Source organism: Pelophylax lessonae (genome assembly GCF_965119305.1).
Source record: "Pelophylax lessonae genome assembly, chromosome: 5".
Taxonomy (NCBI): Eukaryota; Metazoa; Chordata; class Amphibia; order Anura; family Ranidae; genus Pelophylax; species Pelophylax lessonae.
Window position 1 is genome coordinate 466,894,968 of NC_138772.1, and position 18,419 is coordinate 466,913,386.

The following is an 18,419-nucleotide window of genomic DNA, read 5'->3' on the forward strand; positions in this document are numbered from 1 at the left end:
CATTTCTAGGGGGGGCACATGGGGGGACAGGGATAAAAGTAGGGGGGCCAACTATAATATGCGATTTTACACACACACATATATATATAAACATATATATTTCAATAATAGAATGCACTCCAGAGGTCTTGTTACAAATTCACCTTTGTTTTATTTGTGCAATATTAAAGCGGAGTTCCACCCAGTGAACGTTTTTTTAATAAAAATCCCCCCCGGACAGTCAGGGCTAGTGCATTCCACAATGGATAGCCTCTGAACTGTCCCAGGTTGCACTTACCTGCAAGAAGAAATACTTACCTTGAAAATGTCTTCTCCAACGCTGCCATCTCAGTTGTGGGCAGCTTAAAGCCAGCGCGATCCTCTTCTGCATCCTCTTACGTCCTCTTCGGTCCCACGATGCACTGCACCGGCCCCGCCGTCACTTCCGGTGCCGCAGCGTCATCCCTGCACAGCTTCTGGGCATGCTCAGAAGCTGTTTGCAAGGTATGAGGCGCCTACACCGGAACTGACGTCGGGGCCGTTGCAGGCGCATTGATTCCTGGGAGTGATGACGTTCTGCTCCCAGGAATCATTGCAAAGCGGAAGTGACCGCGGGCCGCGGCCGAGGAAGGAGGAAGTGGATGGTAAGGTAAGTATATTTTCTTCTAAACGAGGTAAGTAAAAAAAAAAAAATAAAAAATTGCGATTATCCATTTGTTTTTCAGGTGACCCGGAGTGAGAAGATGGAGGTAAGTATAATTTTAGGGTGGAACTCCACTTTAAAGACCACACCATACAGGGGTATACAATGTACAACATACAGGGGTATACAATGTACGGTTAACAGGAAACACACACATCATAGGTTGAACTGGATGGACTGATGTCTTATTTTAACCTCACAAACTATGTAACTATGTTTAAGTTGCCCTATGTGCGCCAAAGTGGATCTTGCACTGTTTTTTTGCACTGAGTCGTGCACATTTTTGTAATGTGTGGGGTGAAGCTTTTTTCAGGCGTATTGTTGTGCGACAAAATGCATGTCTGGTAGCCATGTTTGAGGTGTCATTAAGAAATAAACTGCACTGCAAGCACGATGCACGCTTTGGCACATTTTCGGAAAGATGAGCAGAAATGCGTTTCTGTGTGCATCAACAGAACCCAAAAGCCTAAATGGCAGCTAAAAAATTTCTGTAAACTCAACACATTATAATAGAAAGTGTAGTGCAGTATCAAACTGAGACAATAGTAATAACATTATTCATTTTACTACACTATGCATAAAACACCGGACTGGGAAAGATACTGGGAAAACATGTGCCAGTGAATCATTTATGCATTATATATACAGGACCATTTGTAAATAGCAAATATATAGGCTAAACATTGTATTCAACTAGCATGCAATTGTTTCAAACTTATCAGCACTTATTAGTGCAAGGCATAGTTCCTGCAATGTATAAACCTGAACTTATAAAATTAAAAAAAAGAGATAGAGCTGTACATGGTAGGAAAAGGTAATCACCATTGCAAAAAAAATTGTTCTGTATATCTTAGAATTGTGATTATTATCCTTGCTCAAGGCTGGACATACACTTTACAACCTAAATTGTACAACCACTTTGGTTCCATTTGAAGCTAACAAAACAATGTAATATAAGGCACACTTAAGCAATCTATTTTTTTTTAGTACCAAATCAGATAAGCTCCTGCCCTACAGGGATCTAAAGGGGATTGTACAATCAAATTGTCTAGTGTATGGTCAGCCTTAGGCAGTGATTGGCTTCATTTTTTCTCATGTTTTCTTTAGTGTGGCTAATTTATATAGGTATTTATTCTCGTAAGCGCTCAGAAAGGACAAAACACGCCCCACAGGTAAATCCATAAATTGAAGGATAACAGTGGCTTGTATATTCCGATAACTATTAGCTTAAATCATTGCAAGATAATTACTTAGCAGATAATCCTGATCTGATTCTGCTCTTGTCAATAACAATTACACGGGCTTGTTTGGATGGACTTTACTGAGCAGCTAACCGTTATATTTTCCTTCTGCAGATTTAGGGCTCTTTCACACGGTCCGCCTCCGTAGGCGGATCCATGCTGCTCAGCGGGGATCGATCCGCGATCCCCGCTGAGCCGGCGGATGACAGCTCCGTCTCCGCTTGCAGTGCGGAGAGGGAGGTGTCACAGCCCCCGCTGCTCTCTATAGGGAATCGGATGAGAGCGGACTGCCTGTCCGCTCTCATCCGATCCCATCCGATCCGATCCCCAGGACAGATGGAAAATAGGGTTTCCATCCGTCCAGATTTCACGGACAGGATCGGATGCGGATGGCAGCGGGTGTCAGTGGACATGTCACCGCTGACATCCGCTGCTCCATAGGGCTGAATGGGGCATCCGATCAGATCCGCCTAAAAAACTGACAGGCGGATCTGATCGGACCGCCCGTGTGAAAGAGCCCTAAAGCTACAGAGGTTTAAATAAAGACTTCTGAACTCTGATCAATAGCAGAATGCTGCAGCTTCTGCATGCTCCATTTCCCTGGAAGAGGGAGCTTACCTTCTGTGTGCTGGAAAGGGGCTCTGCCGTCATCTGTGCCCTTCAGACTGACAGGGATACCCAGGAATTGGAGGTAGTAATTGCCATACCAGACCAGCAGCTCCTGGTTGGGCAGGATCTCCTTACAGGTCTCATAGTAGATCTCCCCCTCACTCTGCACTGCGATCAGGTAACAGGTTCTGCTCCTCGGGGAAGCTGGCACAGTTCACCAGTTCCATGTGTTCAGTGGAGAGGGGAGGGGCCTCTGACCAGGGCAGCTAATCGGCTTCAGTGTACAAATGAATTACTTTGCTTGTACACTGAAGAGAGAAGCTAATTAGCTGCTCAGGTCAGAGGCCCCTCCCCTCTCTACTGAATACAAGGAAGTGGCCTGCTAGCCGCAGCTGATTAGCTCCCTGGGTCTCCCCTCTCCACTCTACACGGAAGTGACCTGCTAACTAAGCCTGAGAGAGAGAGAGATCCCAAACTTCAGCTATCAGTGACCTGGCCGCCCGGCGGTGGCCAGAGAGTGGGATAGAGTTAACAGCATCCGATCCTTTTATTTGGGGGGGCACATGGTGGGGCACACTGTAATTTTGGTGGGGAGATGGCCCCCTCTCGCCCCACCCTAGTGACGCCACTGCCACTAAGGGCAATTCTGTAGTTCCCAACCTCTTCTGCCAGGATAGAAGGGGGAGGGATAGTGGAAAGGGGACATACTCCCAAAAAGGAACAGAACTTGCAATTTGCTTGGTTCAGTCCTGAAGAATATAGGCTAGCCAGCCATTTGCAAATTTCTTCTATAAAAGTCTTCCTCAGTTGTAGTAATCGGTATGGGGAATGCTCACTAACATTTTCATCTCTGACACGGACCAACCAGGCCTGGTCCGATCCGTCTGGGCGGCGGACCTCCACTCGGTCCAGGTAAATGGACCGCCCCTTGGTTCCACTGGGTCTTAACTGATAAGAAGTTTTTCCAGAGATCCAACTTGGTGGAATTTCGGTGAGGCTTGGGGACAAACAGGAAGTCCCATATGGCTTCATCACACTAAGACTCTCTTTTCTCCTCAATTTCCAACATGACCTCCCGTGGAGCGCAAGGATAATCATACCTGTATTTCATTGCAACTTTTCTTTGCAGCCACCGCTGCATCCTTGAGAATCTGGGAAGGGTTTTCTGGTTCCCTCTCCCAGCTGGAGAAAAATGGGGTCTCCTCACGCCTGATTAAAGAGCTGTAGGCATAATTTTGGTCCCGAGCCCGGGCATAGTTCTTTGGTGGGGTTAAATCTGGGACCCGACTGGCATAGTCCTTGCAGAACCCCAGACTCTGGGCAAGCTCTCCACACACCACAGAGTCCCTAGTCTCTTCATCTGGCATTTCTAACACATCAGGACAAGGTGGACTGTTCTGTTCCTCAGATCCCCAGTCCCACTCAGTTTCATCTTCTGTCTTCTAGACATCAATTCCTTCTTCTACAGATCCAAATCGATTCTGGAAACTAAGAGACCCCACATCGAATACCCTGGCCTCTTCCTCACTGCTGACACTCACTTTTTCAGCCCTGGCTGCCGCTGGCCATCTTTTCTTCTCAATTTTCAGGGGAGCAGGCTTTGTTTCTACTGCTGCAGCCTTCAATGCATCAGGAGGCCACTCTCCGGCCCGCACTACCTGCATGCATCCTTACTCTGACATTTGGGTCTCCTTTAATGAGCATACTGGACCACTGCCAGGTTGCATGGCCTCTAGCTGCATCACTACTCTGAACATTCCTCTCCCGTGAATGGCCCCAATTCCAAAGCCTACAAGGCCCGAGTGACTCCGGTCTCCCATGACACACACAACTTCTTGGGCCGACCTTCACTCTTCTCCACCCACAGCAGCAGATGACTGCAATGCCCACACTAGCTCCATGCTTGCACCTGCAAAGTCCCACTCAGACACTGGGGATATACCAGGCCTATGTGCTCCACGCCTCCTCCGGTGCTTAACGCCAGTCTTCCATCGGGCACCATCCGCACTCCTGTATCCCACAGGATGGATGTCTTCTGCTCCTGGGTCTGCCCAGCAGGTTCTCCGCCAACAGGTGGAACAATCGCTGATGCTTTCTGTCTCACTCCAGCACTCTCCATGTTGCTTCTCCGCACGTGTGTCTCCCTCTCAGCCACACCCGAAGGAGGAAGTAAATGGACTTCCCTTGTCACTCCTGATTGGCTGGGAACAAACAACGTCTCTGCCTACATTTCCTTTCTGGCGGTGGCTCCTCCTGCTAGGCAGAACTCTTCAGTTCGCGCTTTCCCGCACGGTGCAGTAACCCCGCTCTCTCTTTTAACTCAGCCGACATGGAAGTCACTGCAAAGCGGCCTGTACCCCTCACCAGACACACATCTAGTCTTCTTGCTTGTAACAGGGCCCCAGCTGCGCCTCCATCACCTTGAGCCAGCTGTCCCTCTTTGCCAGTCCAGAGAATTGTCCCGCTGTCGTATGCACGGTCAACAGTACTCTTCCCAGCACATACACAAGCAAGGCCCGTCACCATACTGTCTCCAAAGAAAATCCCACTGCCCTCCACAGCATGGCCAACAGATTTCATCACAGTATTGACACTGCCACTGTATAGAATAAATGTCCCGCTGTCATATGCATGGTCAACACTTTTCCATATAGTCTTGGCACACCCACGGCCCCTGGCTCACCGATCCACGTGCCCCTGGCCGCCATTTTCTCCATCCATACTTGCACCTTTCACTGTTAAACAGACACAGTCCATATCCACAAAAAGGTGCCCTTCTCTTGCCTCCCAGCACTTCACGGGAGTATACAGTTTGTAGCTCAGACGGAAGCTTTCCGTTGCCAAGGGCAACCATTATTGTGCAATTTTCTCTTCATTCCTCTGTCCCTATCTCCTGGAGAGCAGGCCTCACACTGGTTTTGAGCATTAGAACAGTCTATGAAGCAAAAATGGCAATTTTGAAAATTTTCTTCGGCCGTTGCCATTAGCAACTTGGCTGGTAACCGAGGGCGACATCCCGTATGAGCCCCCAAATGTAGCACTACTCCCTTGGGAGCTGCTGGTGATGGGCTCCCCTGGGTTATCCATAGCAACAGTACAATAGTTCAGCGACTTCAAAGTGCCTGGCTCAGTCAAGAAACAGTCTAGGAGTTTTGGTTTTTGTAGTTTTATTGAGAACTTGGATAGGAGAAGAGAATGAGTGGGATACTCCAACTTGAATAAACTATGCACAATTTGCGGGGCGTCTAGAAGTAACTGTGCTTCACCGTGTCACAAGTGATGAAGTAGTAATTAATGAACCGCTTCAGATAAGCTGTACTGTACTGCAGAACACTCTTCAGGGCCCTTCCTGGTACCCCCTTTTGTTCCTATTCTTCAGGGCTTTCTACATGACATCCCCTTTACTGTAATACTCTCTGTGTGAGCTAGCTCCTTGATCCCCTGACTTCACTGGAGTGGTCCCCCTTCCTGGGACAGACCCTTTGGCAGTTCCCTCAGTACTCACGGACACTGTTTTTCCCAAGAGACTCTGCCAGCAGCTCCACCGTCAGTTATACTGGATCCTCTGCAGCTCAGCTCCACACCTGGTTCACCAGGCCGACCGCCTAAGACCACCTTCCTCACACTCTGCAGGAGGAGAGACAGCCGTCCACCGCCTCCTGGGACTCTGCTTCCTGCCAAAAACCACCTGTCACATGCCCCCTCTGCTTTTATGAGCAATCCCAGGATGCATTGCAAGAATGCCCTCCCACTGGGACTCCCATAAAAGCCAATGTGTCACTAGCTGGGTTTCCTCCACAGTCCAACAAGCCCCCTCATTGGATACAGTGGGGACACTCCCCCTCAGACCCAGTGAATCACACCTGGAAACATGTGACAGGGCACCTAATAGATCAGGCTCCCCTGATAAGCAGAAGGAGCATAGATGCATTTACCTAGCACCTACCTGACTAGGAGGGTGCTACATAAAAAAAAAAAAAAAAAAAAGCCTGACAGGGGTTATAACCCTCCCTTACTCCATCCAAAATGAAAAAAAAAATGTTGGCAATAGTTCTACTCTAAGGCCCCATGCACACAGGGCGTCAGAAAAAACTAGCTGCAAAGCTATTTCTGACGCCAGGAAAAAGCGGCGTAAAAATGCGCCTTTAACAACATTTCACATCGGCGTCAAAGCGCATTTAGGCGTGTCGGCGTTTAGCAGCGTTTTTTTTAAATAAACACAACTCTCTTCTATTTTACACTCCCAAATTTCCCACAGTGCCATAAAATATGTTACATTTTATGTGTCTGTGCCATTTTGGTTGGAGAGAAGAGAGGAGAGAGCATTTGTGATTTTATGGAGTTTGTTGAGTTGTGGAATATAGATCCTGTGGTGCAAAAAACTGATGAAGCAATCCTGCTGATTGTTCTGCAGAGAATGCGGAGAAGGAGACAATTGGAAGAGGAGAGAAGCAGCAGTTAGCATAGGTTCTGGATGCATCCAATTGTATCCCAGCGTCTTTCGTTGGTGTACTTTCACAACATGTATGCCCAACTTCGCATGCATCCAGACAAATTTCAGAACTTTACAGGAATGTCTATGCCTGTCTTTAATGATCTGCTGGAGAGGCTCAGGCCAAGGCTGGCAAGGATGGACACCTTGATGATTAGCAGTGTGTCACCGGAGGAATGACTGTTTGTGACACTCCGGTAAGTGAAATATTTTTGAAGGGTTAGGGGTTGGGGTTAGTGCCTGTTCATACATATGCAATGTCACACATTGCATGACATTGCATGCAATTCGCACCGCACTGCTATGCAAATCTCATTCAATGTCTGTGCATTGCGATTTCAGCCAAACAGATTGTATGGCTGAATTTGCATCGCATTCGGACAAAATGTATTGTATTGACAATCCCGATTATGTTCTTTTAGGTTCCTTGCTACAGCACTAAGTTTTGTGTCCTTGCATTACCACTTCCTTCTTGGCATCTCGAGGGTGGGGAAGATAGTCAGAGAACAAAGAAAATGTCCTCTGCCCCCACTTATAACTGGCCTTCATAGCAAAGAACACATGGAAGGGCAACGCAAATGTGTGCTACTAAACCCCTGTTTTGACGCAAACTGTTAGACAGGTTAATTTGGTTGGTAAGCAAACTGGTTAGCAAATTGAACTGGGAATTTTATTTTTGTTTGTTTCATGTGAGTTGCCCTTCCATGTGTTCTTTGCTATGAAGGCCAGTTATAGGTGGGGGCAGAGGCCATTTTCTTTGTTGTTAATGTGTACTGGTGAGTGGACATACTGGATGCCTTTGCTGTAATACCATTGGCTGGGCTTCCATTATGCCCCCGATTATCTTTCAGGAGGGATGGGCCACCTCCAGGCTCACCTGCCCCCTATCTATCCATTAGCTTGCATGTGCTTCCACTGTGAAGACTCTCATAAATTCACTAGAGTTAGGACTGCAGGTAATACAGGGAGCCGTGGAGTGGCCCTGCAGCTTACACATGCGTTTGCAAATGTGTGCTACTAAACCCCTGTTTTGACTCAAACTGTTAGACAGGTTAATTTGGTTGGTAAGCAAACTGGTTAGCAAATTGAACTGGGAATTTTATTTTTGTTTGTTTCAAGATAGTCAGAGAAACCTGGTGGTAATATGGGAGGAGTTGAAGCAGGTGGTAATGCCGAAGCCAACAGAAGACCTCTGGGAAGCAGTGGTAGATGAGTTTTGGGAGAAAAGTCCCAATTGTATTGGTGGCCTTGATGGCAAACACATCAGGGTGAAGAAGCCTCCGCACTCTGGATTGGCATATTTCAATTATAACAAATACTTCTCGGTGGTCCTCCTGGCATTGGCTGATGCCAATTTTTGGTTCTTTGTTGTGGATGTTGGAGCGTACTGCAGCCAGGGTGATGCCCGCATATTTCGGGAGTCGGCCTTCGGACGTCGGCTACATGAAGGAAAGCTCAACATTCCGGCAAGCAGGCCTCTACCCTGTACCGAGGAATCCAGCTTACCATTGGTCATGGTAGCAGACGAGGCCTTTGGACTGGCTGAGAATCTCATGAGGCCATACAGTGGCTATGGTCTCCGTGATGCCCTTCAGATTTTTAATTATCGGCTCAGTCATGCACGCCGCGTTGTGGAATGTGCTTTTGGAGTGTGCACCTGTATGCAGCTCGATGTGGAAAATGCCATTACGGTGGTCCTGGCATGCTGCGTTCTCCACAACTTCCTGCGGAAAAAGGAGAGGAGCACCGTTGAATGGGAACCCCGAAACCCAAATCAGCGAGTGCAATTTTTGGACTTGCGGTCAATGTCACGGGTGATGACAATACGTAATCTGTTTTCCAATTTCTTCTTATCACCTGATGGAGAAGTTTCATGGCAAAATTACTATGTGTAAAAAAAATGTGGATCTTTCCAGCTCTGCCTTGTTCAATTTATTTTTTCTTGGAATAAAGCATTTAAAAATTTGTCAGTTGTTTTCATGTCTCCCGTTCTTCTATAGTTTAGGTGTACTTTTTCTTCTGCATGAGGCTAACGTATGCTACCTGTTGTTGGGCTGTGCATACGTTTGCCACAGGCAGAGGAAAAAGAGTCCTTTTCTTCCTCAAGCATATGCCTACCCTATGCTACCCGTTTGCTAACACAGATAGAATATTTCATATCGCTGACATGCACCATACCCCATAAAAACAGACATACAACATATAGTTTTAATGCTTTTATTTAGTAATTTAAAAAAAAGTAGAATCACAGCTGCTGATAGTTGATGGCATATTTGTCACCATGGCTTGGACGTGGGGATTGGGGACGGGGGAAAGTAGATTCAGGGTGTGAATGGGTAGCTTGGGGCAGGCATTTATTCCCAAAATCATGGTGGTAGTGGGGTTCTTGAAATGAAGGAGGCGTGGGATCTGTGTAGGAATGGGAATGAGCAGGAGGATGAAATTCCATGGAGGAGTGGGGGGGATAAAAGGAGGTCTGAGAATGGGTAGGTGGTGGCTGGCGTCTAGGGGGCTGATATTGAGAGGGGGGTGGTAGCGCTGCTGAGGTCCTGGGGGACATTGTGAGATCCTGAAAAGCATTGAATGGATCGCTTGGTGGTGGCCCACCACTTAATTTAGCATTACGGTATTGCATCGCAATACCATACATGCGATTCATACAATACTTCTCCTGGTCTCCCCCAATGTCCTCCAGGATATGATATAAAGTGCGCAAGAAGCAGGCATGTGGGTTGCTAGGATCTAAGAAGGGGTCCACATTGCGCTTCTCCTGCTGCACTTCCTGCAGCAACGCTATCACCCTGTCCTCGGTTTCAATACTGAAATCGCCACCCCTCTGATGCTGATTGCGGCCACGACCACGCACAATGCTACGGCCATGCACCTCGCACCTGACTTCACTTTCTCCATGACTTTGGCTGCTTGAAGACACATCCATGGGCCTGGATTCCTGTGGGAAAAATGAAAATGTTCAGATTGGCACATAGCCTGACAGACAGACAGAGACATAATGGATGGACAATTACCTGTAATGGGGAATCATACGTCACACTTTCAACACTTGTTAGATGGGGGGATACAAGGTCAGTGCTGTCCGTGGTACTCCTGGGTACATCATCCAATGGAGCTTCCACTGCCTCCTCTATGTGCACGCTTTCATGCACGATGTTGGATGTTGTCCTAAAGAGAATAAAATAATATCCTTGTAAAAGTGCTTGCAGAATGGGTAAACATTTTTTACATTTTTGTTTCAGGCGGATCTGATCGGACGCTCTATTCACCCCTATGAAGCAGCGGATGTCAGTGGTGACATGTCTGCTGACACCCACTGCTATCCTATCCGATCCGATCCTGTCTGTGAAATCCAGAAGGATGGAAACACTATTTTCCATCCATCCGGAGGATTGAATCGGATAAGATCGGATGAAAATCGACAGGCAGTCCGTTTTCATCTCATCTCCCATAGAGGAGAGCGGGGATCTGACAGGTTTGTGTCTCTGCAAAGTAAGAGGAGACTGAGCTGTCATTCGCCTGCTCAGCTGGGATCAGCGGATCGATCCCCGCTGAGCAAAACTGAGTCGGGTGGAAAAACCATGTGGACCCTTAGAGCAATGCGCAAAGGGGAATGTATGTGACAGAAAAAAAACGTACTCTCTATTGTTCTCAATCATGGCTTGGCGGAGGAAAGCCAGATGGTTGTGGAATAAATGTTGTTTTTTTTGAGGAGCTGGTGCTCCACTCCTCTGTGCCTTCTCCAGCTCCATCAAGTCTCTCCTCACGCGGTCACGGAGGGACTTCCATTGTCCCTGTAGGATTTTTCCTACAGAAACGTGGAAAAGAAGGGTTAATATGCGTTCTTAATTAAGGCCCCTTTCACACAGGCGTTTTTTTGGAGGATCTGAACGGATGCCCCATGTATCTCTATGTGGCATCGGATGTCAGCGAAGACATGTCCGCTGACATCCGATCCGTCAAATCTGGATGGATGGAAACCCTATTTTCCATCTGTCCATTGGATCAGATCGGATGGGATTGGATGAGAGCGGACAGGCGGTTCATTCTCATCTGATTCCCCCATAGAGAACAGCGGGACGTGACAGCTCTGTCTCAGCACGGAGACAGAGCTGCCATCCGCCTGCTCTGCTGAGAAAAACTGAGTCCACCGACGGACTCCCCTGTGTGAAAGGGGCCTAACACTACACAGCAAACATATCTTGCAATTAATAAAAATAAATTTACTTCTCTCTCTTTTTGCCGCATTGCTCATATGGGCCCAGTCAGTGAAGATGTTATGTCCATCCTTATCTTCACCTTCCTTACACGGTCATTGTACAAGGGATGCGACAAATCCCATAACTCTGCATTCGCCTCTACTGCAGAGATGAGTTCTGCCTGGGGGACATCTGCAGCCATCTTCTCTGTCTTCCACTCCTCTCTCACAAGTACATGGCTGAGCAAAGGACTCTTGGTTAATGTGGGCATGTATTTCCTGGTTTTCCTCTGATTACAGTGACCAATAAACCCCCTCTCGATCCAGCGATGTTCACGACTGTTAAAAACACCTGACGTCGGGCATTTTTACAGCTTAACGCTGCTGCTCCCCGAAAGCACTGGCCCTGGGTTTTTTTAGCAGCTTAAAAACGCCTCTGCCACTTGGAGCTCCTAAAAGCCTGTGTGTGCATGAGGCCATAGAATAACATGGAGGGGCGTTTTTAAGCTGCAAAAAAAAAAAAAAAACGTTCCTAAAAACAGCTGTAAAAACGCCCTGTGTGGGGCTTTAAAGTGGAGTTCCACCCTAATTTTATACTTACCTCCATCTTCTCGCTCCAGGTCACCTGAAAAACAAATGGATAATCGCAATTTTTTTACTTACCTTGTAGAGAAAATATACTTACCTTACTTCCTTCTTCCTCCCCTCGGCGGTCGCGACCCGTCGTCACTTCCTGGCTTTTGCAATGATTCCTGGGAGCTGAACGTCATCGCTCCCAGGAATCATTGCGCCTGCACCGGCCCCGACGTCAGTTCCAGCTCGCGCGCGTCATTCCCTTCTAAACAGCTTCTGGGCATACCCAGAAGTTGTGGAGGAATGACGCGCGCGCACCGGAAGTGACGTCGGGGCTGGTGCAGTGCATCGTGGGACCGAAGAAGAAGGAAGAGGACGCCGAAGAGGATCGCGCTGGCTTCAAGCTGCCCACACCTGAGATGGCAGCGCTGGAGAATACTTTTTCAAGGTAAGTATTTCTCCTAAAAGGTAAGTGCAACCCGGGACAGATCAGAGGCTAGCCATTGTGGAATGTACTAGCCCTGACTGTCCCGGGGGTATTTTTTTTTTTTAAAAATGTGCACTGGGTGGAACTCTGCTTTAAGGATCTGCTAAGATAGCGCTACCAGCAGAGGTCTAGGGATGCCCATGCCTGGGCAGGGCTGCTGTGGTGGCAAAAGGGGCAGAGGCGTAACTAGAACCTTCAGGGCCCCGGTGCAAGAAACCATGAAGGGCCCCCTGGACCCCTGGCGCCCTTTACTCTAGTTGCGGGGCCCTTTACTACGGTCCCGCAGCGGGACCCTTTCACAAGTTCTGCAGTGGGCCCCCTTCCTGCCATCTTGGGGCCTCCACACGGTGGTGGAATGCCAGGGCCCTGTCGCAAGTGTGACCTTTGCAATCCTGGAAGTTCACCCACTGGTGTCAGTAGTTTTTTTTTTTGGTATTTTAATTGTATTATTTTTTATCATTTTATTTAATTTTTTTACAATGTCACTGACTATGACTCTGTCCATTCAGAAAAGGAAGGAGCTGATAATTTACATATTTACCGACCCCTTCCTGGTTCTCTATTGTGACACGTCCCCTGCAGCAGCCGGCAGGAGAGGGAAGGGAGCATTCTGAAGGGGGGGGGGGGGGGGGCAGCACAGAAGGGGGGGGGGCAGGGAAGCACACAGGGGCCCAGAGACAGCAGAACACAAGTATACTGGATAGGAGAAGTGGCGGGGGCAGCATACAGAGGAACCAATCTCCTCCATTTTCCTCCTGCAGCTACAGAAGGAAAAAGGAGGACAGTGATTTCTCTACATGCTGCCCCCGCCGCCCCTCCTATTCAAGTGTACAGGGGAGCCACATGGGCCCCCTTGAGCATGGGGCCTGGTTGCGATTGCAACCCCTGCAACCCCTGTAGTTACGCCCCTGAAAAGGGGGACTCACACAATGTCTGGTGGGTGGTCATAAAGTTACAGCTGACCAAGATTTATTTCTGCATGCTCATGAGAACTCTAGAATTCTGCGGACAGATGCTTGCTGACAAGATGCTGCTTGCAACTCCTACAACACGCAAGATGAAAGCTGCAAGGCCAGTTTGTGGGGATTATAGCAGATAATAGAGAAGAAATGTCACTCTGCAATAGGGAAGGAATAAGGAGCTCTCCCCTGATCACATGTGCGCACTCAGCACAGCCTGCCTGTCACTCTGATCTTCATTCCGGGGATCAGGGGAGGAAATGCTCTCACCAGTGTGTGGAATGTGGGCGGGGTCAGGGCGGGGCTCCCGGAGCTGAGTACAGACCACTCTCACTGTACGGAGCAATCACATCGGAAGAGGATCTGGAGTAATCCGTACAGAGGTGACGGTGAGTGTCATCGGGGGCCGCCGGCCGGGGGAAGGGACCGGCTGTGATTGGTGTCCTGCCAGCTGGCCTGATCAGTGTCGTGCGATTTGTATCTGGAGGTCTGGATTGTGCCTGATCACTACAGAAAGTTTCCTTATGATGGTGGGAGGGGCCCCCTTTACATAGGAAGAAGGTGGAGGGGCCCCCTTTATATAGAAGCTATATGGAGGGGTCTCTTTACATAGTAGGAGGGTGAAGGGGCCTCTTTACATAGGAAGAAGGTGGAGGGGCCCCCTTTATATAGGAGGGTGGAGGGGCCCCCTTTACATAGGAAGAAGGTGGAGGAGCCCCCTTTACATAGGAAGAGGGTGGAGGGGCCCCCTTTACATAGGAGGAGGGTGGAGGGAGTCCCCTTTACATAGGAGGATGGTGGAGGGAGTCCCCTTTACATAGGAGGATGGTGGAGGGGGTCCCCTTTACATAGGAGGAGGGTGGAGGGGGTCCCCTTTACATAGGTGGAGGGGGTCCCCTTTACATAGGTGGAGGGGGTCCCCTTTACATAGGAGGAGGGGTCCCCTTTACATAGGAGGAAGGTGGAGGGGGTCCCCTTTACATAGGAGGAGGGTGGAGGGGGTCCCCTTTACATAGGAGGAGGGGTCCCCTTTACATAGGAGGAGGGTGGAGGGGGTCCCCTTTACATAGGAGGATGGCGGAGGGGGTCCCCTTTACTTAGGAGGAGGGTGGAGGGGGTCCCCTTTACTTAGGAGGAGGGTGGAGGGGGTCCCCTTTACATAGGAGGAGGGAGTCCCCTTTACATAGGAGGAGGGAGTCCCCTTTACATAGGAGGAGGGTGGAGGGGGTCCCCTTTACATAGGAGGAGGGTGGAGGGGGTCCCCTTTACATAGGAGGAGGGTGGAGGGGGTCCCCTTTACATAGGAGGAGGGTGGAGGGGGTCCCCTTTACATAGGATAGGTGTGGGGTATGAACAGACCTGTACCTGATCCCGTACACATGACTTCCATTTTATCTATTTGAATGGCAGATCATTTTATCTATCTATTACAGTGAATGAATTTATGGCCATAGTTGTTTTTCTTTTTGTATTAGATGGACTGGGGAAGGATTGGACCCCCTGTCTGGTATTTACTGCTATCTGAGATCCCATTAGACATGTACAGTGGTATTTACTGCCCCTCTGAAGAGCGATCGCCTTTGACAGGCGGCTCAGAGGTGATCTGCTTCCTCCTGGACAGGGGTGAGCTCCGGCTGGTTTCAGACACAATCCCGGACCTGCTTGAGCTATCCCACTAGGAAGCTGTCAAAGTGGACAGGCAATTCTAGGCAGCGGAGGTGTTCGTGAGCCCCCCTAAATGCCTGTTTTAAATTGGTATTAAGCTTAACGGGTTAGTTCACCATTACAAAAAAAACTGCCTATGCAGATAAGGGGCACCTGTAGATAATAACAAACTGTGCAGCTCTGACTAAAATGAAATAATGTCCCTGCTACAGGTGTAGCCATTTACATACCTCCAGAGGCCTGACTCACAGGACATCGCTAAGAGAGGCCTAGTCACTACCGTTCACCTTTCAGCCTCACGGGAGTGAGCTCCTCGGATTCAAATCTCCTCAGATGATCCTTCTCTCCCCTGATGCAGTAGCTCAGAGCTCAGCGTTTGAGAGCTCACTCCTGTGATGGTGAACAATATTAGCTAGGCCTCACTTAGCAACATCCTGGGAGTATCCCAGTCAGGCTTCACTTGGTATATAAATGGCCTTCACCTATATCAAGGGCATTATTCAACTTAAGAAAAAGCTGCACAGTTTGTTTTTATCTACACACCTCTTATCTCTATAGGTGGTTTTAATGTGATTGTTTTTTTTTTTTGTTTTTTTCAATAAAAATAACAAACATGTTATACTTGCCTCCTTTGTGCAGTTGGTTTTGCACAGAGCAGCCCGGATCCTCCTCTTCTCAGGTCCCACTTTGGCTCTCCTGGCCCCTCCCTCCCTTTTGAGTGCCCCCACAACAAGCAGCTTGCTATGGGGGCACCCGAGCAAGGTCACAGCTCTGTGTATCCATTCAGACATGGATCTGCGGTCTGGCCCTGCCCCCTCTCTCTCCTCATTGGCTAACTGAGTTTGATTGACAGCAACAGGAGCCGATGGCACCGCTGCTGTGTCTTAGCCAATGAGAAGGGGAGTCCCAGAGAGCTGAGACAGTCGTGGACATCGCTGGATCGATAGGGGGTTCAGATAAGTATTAGGGGGTGCTGGGGAGCCTGCTGCACACAGGTTTTTTTTCCTAATGCATAGAATGCATTAAGATAAAAAAAATCCTTCTGACTTTACAACCACTTTAAGCAAAGGTGAACTAACTCTTAAGGCCCCTTTCACATATACGGTCCGTTTGTCCATTTTTCATCCATTTTTCATACATCCGTTGACGGATGAAAAACGGACATCAATGCATCTCTATATAAAAACAGATGACAACGGATGATCATCCGTTAACATCCGTTTTCATCCACTTCCGTCAATGTCCGTTTTTTGGAACGGATGAATGCCCTATTTTTCATCTGTCAAAAAAACGGATCGGATAAAAAACAGATGTAAATGGACAAACGGTCTGTTTTTTCATCCGTTGTTGCATTGGTATTGGATGTAAAAAAACGGATGAAAAAACGGATGAAAAACTGATACATTTTGACGTGACTGAACTGATGAACTGAACGGACTGTATGTATGAAAGGGGCCTTAAAAAAAAAAAAAAATAGCGGTCAGGCAGGGGTTTTATGGCAGAGAAAGACCCTGTTGGTCTCTTCCACTATAAATGCTTGTCAGCAGTAATGTACACTGAGCCACGCATGCGCAGCTTACAGTAAATTATGACATCCACTTTGTGCCATGGAAATGTGACTCTGGTGTGCACACGCAGGAAGGACCAAATCACGATCCAGCCAGTCATGCAGCCAATCGGAGCAAACCTGGAAGGAAGATGGTGCTGCTGCTGAGCCGTGCACTTCTACTGCCAAACACAGCATATTGTAGAATTATTGCATTGCAGCCATGACTGTGTGTTCCAAAAAAAATAAAGGCAGCTGGCCGTGTTATTTTCAGGTCAGGGTGGAGTTGGCTCAACCACCTGTTTTTTATCACCCCATGGCAGTTTGTGTAAATGAGGCCTTGAGATTTTCATCAGTTAACACTGAACTTTGCATCTCGGCACAGCAAAAATGACCCCTCCCGTTCTGTTTGGTGGGCACTACAGCCTGCTGAACGTAACCCATTCAACTAAATGGGGCTACGCCGCAACTGGCCCGCAGCATCCTTTTATAGGTTAAAACGGACTGTAAGGAGGCAACTTAACGGCTAATTACTGCCTGTCAAATGCCTTCTGAAAAGCAATTCACGGTGGATCGCTCTTCAGAGGGCAAAACTCATGTAAACGAGCCCTTAAAGACTAAAGCCTAGTACACACGCAACGATTGTTGGCCGACCGATCGGCCGTCTTTTGTCCAGTGTTGTTGTGTTGGTTGAAATGTGCTCTAGACTGCACACGAATTTTATCGGCCAACAAAAACCAACTTCAGAAGTGATGTCATGTGCTGGTTTACATTTCGTGTGTTTTTTCTTCTCTGAGCATGCCCAGTCTTGCTCATCACATTTTTGTCTACCGAAATCTGTACTGACTGAAGAACAATCGGCCGTTCTGTTGACGGCCAACAAAAATTTTATAGCATGCACACCAGATTTTGTTCGGCCGAAAAGTCGCAGTCGGTTGTCGGAAGCATCATACTAACAAGCCGACAATCGGCCGATCGGACGTTGGCCGAAAATTCACGGCCAACAATCGCTGCGTGTGTACGAGGCTTAAGTCCACCTTTGGACCATGTTGCATGTTCCAACCCTATTGGGGTTGTACATGTAACATTTTCTAGCTCCTGCCCCCTTTCCCCCCCAATTCCCCATGCCCTTCGATAGTGGGTGGGGGAGGATGGTTCTTCCCCCCCCCCTCCCCCAACACAAAAAAAAGCACAACTGTGTTCAGCTCTGCCCACACAGCCACTTCATTAATTTACAGATTCCTCTGAGTGAATAAACTACAAGTACCGTCCACCACTGTGGCAGATGGACTTGTAGTTTCAGTGGGCTGTGGGGTCACTGATGGGCCCTCTTGTAGTCCACTGACATGTCCTCTGGCATTCAAACAGGAAGCCTGTACAGAGTTATGGGCTGATAGCTGGAGGACATGTCTGCAGGAGCTCACATTGCACCCGTGATCTACTGATTGCAGGTGCAATGCTTTACAGGCTTGTACAGGGAAAAAATAATAAATATACATTTTTTTTTCTGCAAAACTATGTGCATTTAGTATTTTTTCTATAAAGGTAAATTCATCTTATAGCCCCGATTCACATATATGTGGTGCGGGAAAGGCAGCAAATCCTAAGTGTGTCCCCCACCGCATTGAAATCGTACTCTGTTCATGCGATCTGCCACCAGTGTCGATGTAAAATGAATGACATCCCAAAACAGGTTGCAAAATGCAGTGCGATTGCAAGAATCGGATCACATTTATGTGAACACCCATGCGATTAGATTCCAGTGTGGCAAAAAAAAAATATGCCTGCACCTTTTTTTTGTGCCATACAGTGAGAAGTGAGCCTGTAGAAAACGAATGGGCTCAAATCGCACTGTAAATAATTGCATGTGATTTAAAAAGGAATGCAGTGCGATTCCTATCTGAATCACGTGTCCCGCACCGCACAATTGTGAACCCAGCGTTAAAGTGATAGTA

General features: G+C 48.1%; 1 protein-coding gene across 1 annotated transcript in view; it reads left to right on the plus strand.

The window, feature by feature from the left end:
* The first annotated feature begins 13,555 nt into the window (after window positions 1-13,555).
* Window positions 13,556-18,419, plus strand: part of CPNE3 (copine 3) — a 105,493-nt gene continuing 100,629 nt past the window's right edge. The window contains exon 1 of the mRNA XM_082258530.1: window positions 13,556-13,636. The gene's annotated coding sequence lies outside the window, so the exon portion shown is untranslated. The remainder of the gene's footprint in view (window positions 13,637-18,419) is intronic.